The following is a 10,928-nucleotide window of genomic DNA, read 5'->3' on the forward strand; positions in this document are numbered from 1 at the left end:
AAGCAGGACATAGGCCTGGGGGCTTCTGCCCCCAGCCCTGGCAGCTCCTGGCATGGGAATACTTTCATGTGGCTCTGCAACACTGCCTGGAGCAGCGTTTGAAGGAGCCCAGTGCGTTCTGACAACCGCCAACATGTGAAATGTTTCGCCCTTCGTTTAAAAAAGTTAAGCTGAGTCACCTCCATCCTCACTCCCTGCCAGAATTGGGTGCCTGCTAAGATGCCAGAAAGGAATTGCAGCACCCTGAAGGGGTGACCCATCTTTACAATGAATCATGGTGCTCTCTTGCGGCAAGGGATGGAGTAAGGTCCCTCTGCTCCACAGCCCTGCAGTGTCAGAAGCAGGCATCCCTGCTACGCCCTGCCAAGAAAGCTCCTGGCTTTGCTGCCGGGTAGGCCAGATGCCCTAAACTCTCCCTACCGGCCTTTTATTTATTTCATAAACTTTGTGCACCACTGGATTGTAGGAAAATACCTCAGTGGTTTACGAAGAAAATTAAAACAATGAAATTATGACTAAAGGGTTTGCAACCATAATTTAAAACATACATGGACTGTAACTACAGCCATTTCTGAAGGAAAATCTTAAGAGGACACACCTCTGGAAGAAACACACAAAGTATTTATCACAGTTTGCTGGAGTTGCCAACCAGTCACAATATTGCGTTGTTCTACCCCAAGTAGAAATCAATGAACCAAGTCCATCAACCACAATGGGTCTACTCTGAGCAAGAAATGCACTGGATACAAACCTTTACTCTTGGGCCAGTTGTCAGAATTAAGGAACAAAGTCAAAAGAAATAAATGTTCCAACAGAGCTGCGTTTGGTGTTAACATGCACACAAGGTCACCCTAAGGAAGTGGTGGGAGACTTAAGTCATGTAATGCAGGTGCGGGATGGAAAACCTATTTGCTGAGAATGCAAACAGTGCTACTCCATATAGCTCACGATATATATATATATAAAACACGTAGGATGGTGGCATCATTTTGCAGGATGCAGAACCTGCAAGGCATGTGCGTTGATTTCCTGTAGACATGCTGATGTGGCAAAAAGCTTCAAATGAAATCCACACATCTCCCATTTGGCTTGTAACCACTTAACTTATCTGCCCAGCAGGAAAACCTGTGCAGGGCACTGCCACCTTAGATAGATAGATAGATAGGCAGAGGCCGAGGGCAAGGCCGAGGGGAGGGGAGGGCACAGAAAATGCAGTCACTTGCTTCAAAGGGAACATTGTGCACTAGGACTGAGAGATAACTGGTTTTCTGCATAGTGATGTATCACCAGCTAAACATTGCAATATACCAATATATCACAATGTCTGAAATAAGGATGAAGCAATGTAGAAGAATTGGCTGGCATCAGTTTTTCTCACATTGTGATTTTTGCATAGCGCGCGCGCACGCACACACACACACACACACACACACGGAGAGAGAGAGAGAGAGAGAGAGAGAGAGAGAGAGAGAGAGAGAATGATTCACAATATATTCCTGGGTCAAAATTTATGAAGCTGATATCACAGTATAGACTTCAAACTGGTTTTGGGTGATATATTGATATGTTACCCTGCCGTATTCTGCACATGCTCAGGGTTCTCAGCCCTGAAGGTCCCAGAACTTTTGTTATGAAGAGGCAGAATACAGATCACAGTCAGGACTGAGCTCCCAAGATAATTTACTGGGGGGGGGGGAATAAGTCTCCGTGTGATTTGGCATGGAGCTTCTGGGACGGACAGGAATCATTGCTTCTGAGTAGATTTTGTAATTCATACTGTATAGGTATTGTGTTTTAATAAAAATGAATGCTTCAGATAACTTGAGTACCATTTGACAAATCAAATGTCAGCCCTGATCTCCAATCTCTCCAATCACATGAGCGGCAGGGTAGATCACTTTAGATAGAGAGTGTACACATCACAAACGCAAACACACCTGGGGTTTCTACACAGATTTTGTTCATGCCACCGAATCTGGAACCAATTGACACTTCAACTTACTCTCATATTAAATTGGTTCAGGTTCACATAAAACATGTTCCTGGGGGCAAATCTACGGCATCCCAAAGCAGGGCAAATTAATGTTCAAATTTGTCTTTCATCATAAACAAAACAGAACAAGTTTTGTATTTCAGTATAGAACACTGAATATGCTACAGCTGGGCACTAGCATTCCTCGCCTAATTCAAGGAAAGAATGAGATTAGTCCGCCAGGTACCGCAAACATTAAGAAATAAGTAGATATCTTTATTCCTCTTTTGAGCCAAGCATCAGATCTCCCGCCAACTCTGAGCTAGTCAGAACTTATTCCAAAGAGAACAATCAAAGGGTCGTGCTGCGGTTGCCAACCTTTTTGGGCCCGTGGGCACATTTGTGAACTAGAGAAACTGTTGTGGGCACCGCAAAAACACACCACAAGCGAGTCTATTTGCTACAATTCTATTGGCTTATCTCAACTCTAATTTTGGGAGGTGGGGCCTGCAGGTGCCAGAAAACATGCCTCGCATGAACTTTGTCAACTGCTGCTGAACAAATTAGAACTATAACATTTGTGCCATGTCCAAATGTGTGCTCCCAATTTCTCAAATGTTTTATTCCCTTGTGGAAGAGGCTCCTGGTTTTTCTCCCTCGTTCTCAGAGCACTTAAGAATTTCTGCAGAATTTGATGAGAGTGGGGCTTGAGCTTTCCTGAACATTGCAGAGTTCTCCTTTCAAATAAACTTTACGCCAGCGCTGTGCAACCTCTCTGGGCTGCCCATATTTCCAGATCTGAAAAAGCCCCATGGGAGGAGCTCATGATGTTTCCCACATGGCTTCAACTGAAGCACAAGGACCCAGGAAGGCTGCAGTGTACAGGCCACTGGTGAGATGATCTGGAGAATTAAAGTAAGGAAATTCACCATCACACCTCCCTTGGTCACCTCAAAAATAAGGTTAGTGCAAAGAAGAAGAAGAAGAAGAAGAAGAAGAAGAAGAAGAAGAAGAAGAAGAAGAAGAGGAAGAAGAAGAAGCTCAACCACCCATAAGAATTTCATCAAAATTCTCTCTGCCCTTTGATAGATAGATAGATGTTTATTCGGCATTTGCGCCCATCATACAATACAATCATACAATACAAAACAAGCAGTCAATCAAAAATCACGTAAAATCAAATAAAACGACGACCCAATACAAGCCGCAGATATAACAACACAACTCACAGGGACCAATATTACCACTTCGATAAAACATATCTAAAATAAAAAATAAAAAATAAGGTTAAAATTTAGGCAGCCCTTTGATAACTTTTGAATGCAATTTATTTTCTTATTGATAGAGAACTTCTAAAAAGCAGCTTTTTTTTAGTTCCATATTACTAAATACACAAGATTGGTTTGGATGGGTTCCCTATTGTTTGGCCTCCAACATGTAAACAGGTGAGAAGATCACCTCAAACATATGCTCATCTGTAGAGGGACTTGTACAGATAACTCTGAGGCAAGGCTCTGCTCTACTGATTTATCTTCATTCTCATTATGAGCTTCGTGCCTTTACATGAACTGTTTCTGGACCCCCGTTTCACTCTGTTTTGATTCCTCTTTTGTTACTGGTTGAGGAACAGATTTTAAAACTATACATTAATTTCTTTTAAAAACTGAAAGCAAGCAAAGCACTGGTACAAAAAGACTCCCTTTTAAAAAGAGGCACAGCATAGGAATCCTGGATAGCTAAAGCAACTTCTAAGAGATGCGAGCTGATTTGGTATATCAGAGCTAATTGTTAAAACTGGCAGAGGCATAATTACAATAAAATGTTTGTTTCCATTCTGTTTAATACCAGCCTGTGCCTTCAGATTACAGGCTGGCGAGCCACAAGTTATCCTCTCCTAACTGGGCACTTGTCTAAAATAGATGCACTATTTTTAGCAAGGTACTTAAGTATCTCAACTACAGCCTGTGCAGCAAAAGGCTGACATATGTCACTTTCTCATTCCAGGAGGAAAAATTCAATATTAAAAACAAGTACACATGCAGGACATCTTGACCGGATGTCTTGGGCTTTCAAATATTGTTTTTAGTTCTACCCTTAAAATAACAACATAAATATGGGAGGGAGGGTAAAAGAAAGGGTGGACTTCTCATACAGGTTGAAGAGCCCACTGGGGGTGGGGAGAAGGGGGGGGGATGCCACAAAATACTTTCCCCGAGCCACAGCAATGATTCCTTTCATTATCAATACAAGACTCTAGAACAGCCTTCTGGGCTCCAAGGGGCAGAGCTTTTTGAGAGCCTTTCCCAATTCTGCTGATATTGGGTTGAACCTATTAGTGTATTGAAGTGTCCTAGAAACCAGGAAATGTAATACAAGGTGGGGAGCTCCAACCCCTATCTCCCAGTGTGAATTGGAGGGCAGCTATCAGAAACAAGGGAGCCTTTGCAGCTGCTTCCAAGCTATAGCTTAGGGCCCCTCTCTCTTGGGGCCCCCCAAAAAAATTAAAGGGAAAAAAACCTGGATGTACATTTCCAAAATATAAGATAAAAAAAGAAATAAAATAAAACCTACATACAGCAACAGTGTTTTGTGTTGTGTAGGCTCCTATGATGTAAGTAATGGGCCCCGCCAGCTATATAAAGGACCCCATTACCTTCAGTAGCTTAGGGCCTCGTCAAACCTAAATTTGGCCCTGTTCCCAACTTGGGAGCAGGGCAGGATTGGAAGTGCCTCCAGAGTCCTTTTGCCCAAGCTCCGCCTTTACCTGCCCCACAGCTGACATCCTATACCAGGTGGAAGCCAGGTGGAGCTGGCTTGGCCTTGTGGGCCTATTGGGTGGGGCAGGCACGCATAACCAGGCCTGCGTTCCAGAGGCTCCCTGCCTCTTCTAGACACCTCATTGTCATTTAAGACCTCAATACTCAACCTAGAACTCTCTCCTGAATAGAACTATGGTTTTGCCACTTGCACAGTTAAGCTCTGAGCTACAGATAGAGATATGAACCACAAATCATATAAAAGTAAGCAGTTGGGAGGAAAGGAGGGTACCGGTATTTATTAAGCATTGCTCTATTTACTCAATATGAAGCAATTCTGAAAGTTTCTGGATTTCCCTTTGAGAAAAAACACATTTAAAAAAATCACAACCAATAAATATGGTAATAATTTTTGCTTATTACATTAAAAAAATCATATTTTCACAGGGTGGGCACAGTTGGTACTGGTTTTTAAATATTACTTGTGTATTTTACATTGTTTTATCATTGCTTTCAATGTAAGTCACTCTAAAAAGCAATTAATAAATTTCTAACCAAAACTACTGTCATTTGGATATCCTCAGTTTTTATGCTGTTTGCTCTTTATGTAGCTGTGAAGATGAGCCATATCTCATTGTCTTTGAAGTGCAACTCCCATTCAGTCGCCACCATCCGCGTCAAGAAATCTGTTTATCAAGGTATAAACATGAGCGAGCGGCAAATCCAGTTCCCCATTAAGAGTGGTCGCATTCACATGCCAGGTTATTCCATAGATAGACCATGGATTAATGTACACAAATCAATCACACTTGCTTCACTCCTGCTCACTCCATTTGGGAGCTAAGAAGCCACAAACCCTAGTTTAGCATTGCATGCGAACCAGGAATTGTGGTTTGTTTGACTCTGAACAAACCATGGTAAGTTAAGGTCAGGGATAGTGTTTTCTGTCCTGCAGGAACAAGACAGACCACTGTGTAATAAGGGTATAGCAGATAAAATCAATATATCTTGTACAGTAGTTGACAGGCAAGGAGAGTCCGTCTCCTAATGCACCAGGGCTAAGGAATCTGCAGCCCCTCGGGGGTTGTCAGAACTTTAGCTCCCATGGCAAATGGTCAGGGACAATGGGAGCTGTAGTCTAATGTCTGGAAAGCCAGTTTTTCCATCACTTCCCCCGCCCCATGGAACAAAAATACAGTTGCTTTTTGTTATTAAATTTTCCAGTTCACTCACAAGTCTGCTGTCAGCAAAGGACTTACTAGTAATCTCCAGGGCACTGCCATTCTGATCTGAGGCCACTTTCATTAGATGACTTGCTGTCATGATGATAGTTGGTCCAAACCTTTTCCCTTTAGAAGGCAGGTAGGCTATGCACGTATTTGAACAGGGTTCTGCATGTCTAAACACTAACAAAATATTCCTTTCAGAATTGTGTATGGAGGTTTTCTGCTTCAGTAAAAGTTCTGCAGTAGAACGCAAACGGCATCTATTCTCAAGTCCAGATCCATGGATCCTATTGAAGATGACAGCCAGTACTTTGCTATAATGGGATATGCATTTGAATGTAGTCCATGAAGGCAGAGGTTCCTTTTGTGTCTAAATAGTTTTGTCTTCTTCCTTTAGAACATCTTATAAACACTCATAATTCCAAGCATCCAAAAGCTGAAAAAAGAATGTTCCAAAAGGAAACAAAAAGTCAACTGAGTTTCTCAATAACTGTTTGCGGCAATTTGGAAAACTAAAATTTGGAATCCTGTCACTTTTGGAAGGAGATTCTCTAGTTTTGAGAGTACATATTTTTCTCCAACTGCTTTAAAGATTTACACAGATGCCTATTTTCCCATTTTTCAGTGGGACCACTGATGCACAACGCAAGGGAGCCTCAGAGACTTTCTTAATTATGCAAAGTTTCTTCTTCCTTCTCAGTGGCACTCCAACCGTATGAAATTAAGGGAACTGGGAATCTGCACGGTGTCTAGTGTGGCATCAAATGTTTAAACAATGTCTACCGGATCATCTCTATGAATAGGATATCCCTAGATTACTTCCCAGAATCCGCTGCAACACTCGGGGATTCCATAGCAGACCAGAAAACCTTCCTTGAAGTTAGAAAGTTTTGAAACTGGTACTACCAGTCTTTACTCTGCTGCAGTTAGACCATCAAGAACAGGGTTCTAAGCAATCAAGAAACAGACCATCCTTAAGCTGGATGGGCAAGCGCATTCTGATATTATTATGCCTTAAAACACCATGTAAAGCTCCAAATAGGGACGCGGGTGGCGCTGTGGTCTGAACCCCAGAGCCTAGGGCTTGCCGATCAGAAGGTCGGCAGTTCAAATCTCGCAACGGGGTGAGCTCCTGTTGCTCGGTCCCAGCTCCTGCCAACCTAGCAGTTCAAAAGCATGTCAAAGTGCAAGTAGATAAATAGGTACTACTCCGGCGGGAAGGTAAACGGTTCACCAAAAGCGGCTTAGTCATGCTGGCCACATGACCCGGAAGCTGTACGCCGGCTCCCTCGGCCAATAAAGCGAGGTGAATGCCGCAACCCCAGAGTCGTCCACAACTGGACCTAACGGTCAGGGGTGCCTTTACCTTTACCTTTTAAAGCTCCAAACGTGCCTATGATTCAACATCAGAAAGATAGACAAGAGGACAATCCAACCACAGAAAAATATTTTCTAGTCCTAATGATCTTGTGCAAGAAAGGAGGGAAAGGAGTTAAGCATTTGTTAAGCTCTGCTGAAATTCGTAAGAGGGGCCCTAAGGCTATGTACACATTCGTGGAGAAAGCCCCATTTAACCTAATAGTTTATTCAGAAACATAACTGCTTCTAAATTATCTACACAGGTTTAATGTGTAGATTTGCCCCCTTCACTTTGGCTAGATGCTACCTTGGAGGTATTTAAGCAGAGGTTGGGTGGCCATCTTTCAGGGATGCCTTAGTTGAGATTCCTGCATTGCAGGGGGTTGGACTAGATGACCCTCGGGATCCCTTCCAACACTACAATGCTTACGATCCAATGATCTCAACTTCTACACTTCTTTACTGCAGTTTGCTCTTACAGCAAGTCCCTTGCCCCAGTATGCAAGAAAGAGAAACACATACTGTACAATGGAAATAGAAATGGCATTGACTATGGCAGAGGTTTTTAAACTGTGGCCTGTGGAAAGGCTACAGAACAGTCCACTTATTTTCCTTGATGTGATGATGAAGGGCTGAGTTATCAAAAGGTTAACAAGCCCTTAGGCCAAGCTCCATGGTTCTCTTAATGCAGCGCTGGTTTTGATGACAACGGGAAAGCATGCTTTGCTTTTCACGTCCTTGTACAAGATGGGATTTTCATCCCTTGCCACCCTCAAATCCAAATACAAAAATAAGATGTCTGCTGAACCCAACCCAAGGCTAAAGCTTACAAAGATTACGCCTGACGTTTGCTCAGAAAACATTTGCACCCACCACACTGGACAAGATCACAATTAATATAATGAGTTGCAAATATACTTTTGATTAGTAGAATGAGAAGTTTAAGTGGTCCAATAAGATGCCCAGAAAGGGGTTCATGAAATGAGTTTGGAAACTGCTAATGTAAAACAGTTGCTGTACCAACACACCAATGCAAGGGGGCAAAAGGAAGCAATATTTTCCCTCTGCCAAAGCAGGTAATGTTCAACAAATAGACAAGGGGGGGGGGGGTTGTAAGATGATGCTCTGAGTAAACCCCCATGGATACCATCATCAAAACAGATGAAGAGGGAAGCAACAGCTGCCAAAGGATTGGGATATCTTTCTGTAAGCAGTGCCTACAAAACAGTAATAAGCAGCAGTAACCTTCAGAAGTGCCTTACATAATTTAAGGCCAGTTGATGGCCCTGCATTGTGCACAGAAACCAAGCACTTTTCACCCTTGCATTCATGCCAAGAAGCTCCGGGGGGGGGGGTTAAATAAAATAAAATAAAAAGATGCACCATAATTCTGCGACCTCCACCACTGCTCTGGCTCCCCCCTGGCTCTCCACCCTTCGGAAAAGGCGGTGAAGGGAAACAAAAAGTTTGGGAAATCCTTCCAGTGCCACATGCGAATTGGCCCCAACAAGACAGTCGTCGCAACACAGCGGCCACAACGTGGCTGGCAAAACTCCGTCCGCGCAACCCTGAAGCCGGCGCTTTTCCAGCTCAAGTCTTTCGCCCACAGCCGGGAGACTCGTTTCTTACCGGACGAGGAGAACCCGAGCTCCCTTCCGCCCCGCGCCGGCCTCCTTTCGTGCACTTTCTCGGGATAAACGCGGCCCCCCGACCTGCACCAAGGGCAGCGGGAGCCGAGGAGAGCGCGCCGGAGCGGCGGCGATTGGGAGAGCCGGGCAAGCCCCTCCGCTCGGGTTACTTGCAGAAGGGGAGGAGGAGGAGGAGGAGGAGGAAGGCTGGCTCCACCCTGATTTTATGATGCAATGTGGAAAGGGCACCGAGGCTCCGGAGAAGTCTCGCCCGCCTTTAAAGAAAGGGGAAAAAAAGAAAAGAAAAAAGAACGCGAAACCAAGCAGAAAACCTGGGCGCTGCATCCCCCCGGCCGCGCGCTTTGTGCGATGCTTCTCTCTTCTCTTCCCCCGCCCCCCCGTGCCGAGGTCCCCCTCGTGCAGCCAGACGCAGATCGGGCGGCGGGGCCGCGCGCGCAAAGTTGCCCGGAGGGACGCGGCTGGCGAGCGATCCTGCGCGCGCTTCGCCAACTCGCCTGAAAGTCGGCAGCGCTTCCTTCCGAGCCCGCGCGGCCGGAGCGAGCAGCAGCCCGGGATCCGCAGCTGCGGGCGGAGGGGCGAGGAGGACTTCTCCGCTCTCGGGACGGGGAGCGAGAGGAGCGCCCGCGAGAAACTTCCTCGCCTTTCTTAGTCGGAGAGGCAAAGGGGCCGCTGCTGCGCGCCCGCCTCTCCGCCGCCGCCACCACCGCGCGGCCCCTTCCGCGGCTGTGCCCGCCGCCCGCCGCTCACCAGCAAGGTCCCGGGTCCGTTCCTCCGGCAGCCCCTCGGGCGCGCCCGCGTGGCTCCTGCTCGCCTTCCCTCGGGCAAGCCGCGCGCCCCTCCGAGCAAGTTTCGGACCGGCCGGGCAAGAGGGAGGGACCCGGAGAGACGGGAAGGGGCAGCTCTTCCTCGGGGAGGAAGGGGAGGGGGATGCGCGGCGGCGGCGCCCGCACGAAAAGCGGGTGGGGGGGCAACGCCACCCTAGAATTAAGCGCCCCCCCCCGGCAGGGGCTGGCAGAAGGGGAGCCAAACCTGCTGCGGCCGAGGCCGGCGAGCTTCCCTCCAGGCGTCCGTCCTCCAGCAACTCCGGGCTGCGCGACGCCGCCGCCGCTGCCTTCTGCTGCTGCTGCTGCTGCTGCCCGCGCTTGCCTCGCTCCTCAGCTGACTCTCCTTCCCCGCTCCCAGGCATCGCCTCCGCCTCCGCAGGGCTTTAAACCCTCCCCCGCCGCCGTCCCCTCCCGCCGCTTGTTGCGCGCAGCCGCAACCGACGGCGCCCTGGGCGCGCGGGTAGCAGGCACCGGGCAAGCCGGCGGCCGATCGGGCAAGAGGCGCGCGGGGAGGGCCGGGGTCTCCGCCGCCTCTCGTCTTGCGCCGCCGGGGCTCCCGGGCCAGGCGCGGCTACCTGGCGAGGCGAACCCGGCGCGGGCCGGACTTTCTTTGTGGACTTTCTTCGCGGGACGGCGCTCCCGAGCGAGGGCGCGCGGCGCCGTTGGCGACTTGAGTCGTCGGCGCCGAGGGGCCGCTCCGAAAGGCGACGCCAGCCCCTTCCCCCTTCGGGCAGCCATGTTCTCGGCGGCCGGGCTGCGCGCTGCGAAGGGCCCTCGCTCCGGGGCGCAGCGGACGCCTGGCGGCCGGCGAGGCGAGGCGAGGCGAGGGCAGGCCCACTCCCGGCCCCGGCATCTGCCCAGGAGGGCTGGGCCCTCGGGCGTCTTCCCGAAACCCCCGGCTGCGATAACAGGAGAGAGGGTGGAAACAGGTCTGCTCCTGAGTCCTCTCTGCACAGCTTCTCTCCGGAAATGTTAAGGTCGCCTCTCCGCCGGTTCTTCTCTCGATATTGACCTACGGTGATAGTTGCTTCTGAATTGTGACAGTATTTTAATATTAGATTTTTTGAGAGGCAACATAAGGCCAAACACGTCGCTCAGGTCCCTTTTTTTAAAAAAGGGAAATAGTAGTTGGAGATGCCCCT

General features: G+C 47.9%; 1 protein-coding gene across 2 annotated transcripts in view; it reads right to left on the bottom strand.

Annotated features, from left to right (window-relative positions):
- Window positions 1–10,085, bottom strand: part of GRB10 (growth factor receptor bound protein 10) — an 88,249-nt gene extending 78,164 nt beyond the window's left edge. Inside the window, exon 1 of one of the 2 annotated variants that reach the window (XM_033171161.1) lies at window positions 9,999–10,085. The gene's annotated coding sequence lies outside the window, so the exon portion shown is untranslated. Of the gene's footprint in view, window positions 1–8,942; window positions 8,993–9,998 lie in introns of those variants that run through there. The other variant, XM_033171163.1, reaches the window with a different exon arrangement.
- Window positions 10,086–10,928: the final 843 nt, after the last annotated feature.

This window comes from Lacerta agilis, chromosome 14 (assembly GCF_009819535.1).
Source record: "Lacerta agilis isolate rLacAgi1 chromosome 14, rLacAgi1.pri, whole genome shotgun sequence".
Lineage (NCBI taxonomy): Eukaryota > Metazoa > Chordata > Lepidosauria > Squamata > Lacertidae > Lacerta > Lacerta agilis.